Source organism: Oncorhynchus gorbuscha, linkage group LG16, assembly GCF_021184085.1.
Source record: "Oncorhynchus gorbuscha isolate QuinsamMale2020 ecotype Even-year linkage group LG16, OgorEven_v1.0, whole genome shotgun sequence".
In the NCBI taxonomy this organism is placed as follows: domain Eukaryota; kingdom Metazoa; phylum Chordata; class Actinopteri; order Salmoniformes; family Salmonidae; genus Oncorhynchus; species Oncorhynchus gorbuscha.
Genome location: NC_060188.1, coordinates 20,615,539 through 20,617,527, shown reverse-complemented (window position 1 = coordinate 20,617,527; position 1,989 = coordinate 20,615,539).

The window sequence follows — 1,989 nt, the reverse complement described above, 5'->3', positions numbered from 1 at the left end:
AGATATACCAGAGTGGGATAAAATGATTAGCAGGATCAATTGGCATGTGCTCCGTCTCTGATGGTGCTTAGCTGGCATGGACCAATAGGAAGGATGCTGCCTGGAGCTCAAAATAAGCCTTCTATCTCCAGCACCCACAAAGGGGGGCGCCACCAATGTCATCTCAACCACCCCGGAGGTTAGTTCTTCCAAGGAAGAAAGAGAATGTCAACAGGATAAGCAACACCCGAAACTCCCCAAAATATTCAACCTTTCTTCTGCTATCTTGTGGCTAATGCTGCAACATGTTGTATAACCCACTCAGTTCAACGTGAAGGGTAATGTTGTCATGAGAGTCAACCTGATTGAATTAAACTGATTAAGGGCACACAGCCTCAATACAGTGAGCAAAGGTAATCATAAGCATTTACTAACTAGCTCCTAGATGCTAGGAGACCTCTTGTTCCTCTACTCATCTGATAGACATGTCTTAAATCCCCTAACTAGATATTGGCATAAGATCAATAGTTTATGGGAATGTTTATGTCATTGTTTTAAGATTTATCTTCATAGCCCTCAAATCTGACATAGAAACACAACAGATGATGTTAGACACATGACAAATCATTGACAAATAATGAATCCAACTGTGCTTGAGTGAGCCTTAAGGTTTGTTTACATTTTGAGCCTGTTACTAAGGCTACCGTACTGTTTAATCATGAACTCAGGAGAGGTTCACCAGGGGACAGGAAGTAAACAGCAGCAACCTGCTTTGCCATGTTGCTTTGTTGAATCCATCCAGGGAGGGCTGGCAGGGTTTCCTCTCCAGGGGCCAGGGCAAAATAAATGAACTGGGCGGGCTAGATTAATAGATAGTCAAACACCCAGGGAGATCTGACTCGGAGGGGATGAAACGTGCAGCCTTGCGGAAAGGAAATCCAATTTAGATTATTGCAGCAGTCCCCGATACCCACCTGTGGGACCTAATGGTGCTAAAAATGGAAATGCTGAAAAAAATAATAGACCTTAATAACTTGTGTGTAATGGGACTGGGGGTCTGGAACATGTGTAATCTATCCTGTGATCAAAGGAACCAACAAACGTAAACAACTTAATCATTTTGTGTGTTGCAGATGTGTCTCAGAGGAATGAAGAGGCCTACTGTGTGTGTGTGTGTGTGTGTGTGTTGTGTGTATGTGTGAGGAGACTTACACGTAATTCAATTTGGCCTCAGGTTGTATTGATGTGGGAGGATGGGTCGAAGATTCCTTAAACAGCCCATTCAATTTTTCATCAGAGTTTGCCTTTTCATCCAAGGCAGGTGGGAAGTGACATTTTGTTAGGGCTCCCTTAACTAGATATATGGGGCTCGTGACCTTCTCAGGTATTACTTTTATTAAGAGAAGCAACTTAAACCAGTAAGTCAATGTCAACTGACTGACGTTGATGGAACGGCTGCCTACTGCGTGCTGGCAGCCATTGTCTGTTGAGCGAAGTTGGACTCCGGGAAATTCCAGTATCAATTTCAAATCAAGATAGGTTGACCTTATACAGTAAAATGAAGAACAATCTATTGAAATCTACAGGGAAATACACAATGTTTAACATATCCAACAAATAATATTTAAGTAAGCACGGTTCTCTCTATTCCCTGTTTTAGATGCACTATTGTTAAGTGACTGTCCCACTGGATTTAAGTCACTTTGTACCATGTTATGACTTAAATGTAAATGTAAATGTTTTGTTTTCATTTTTTATTGTAATTATCTGCCTGCCTGGCTCCATTGTCATATTAATGCGTTCTTCTTTTCTATAACCTCTCTCTGTACTTGGCTATACTCCAGGTTATAGAGCAGATCTGCAAATGATGCTTTGACATCGTAATAAATAGAATTTGACACATTCAATACAATGTTTTGGGTGTATAGAAATGTAAAGATATATTAGTGTAAGCAGCTAACAAACAGCACAGCTTGGTTATCATAAACACAAATTGAAGGTGCTAAGAGC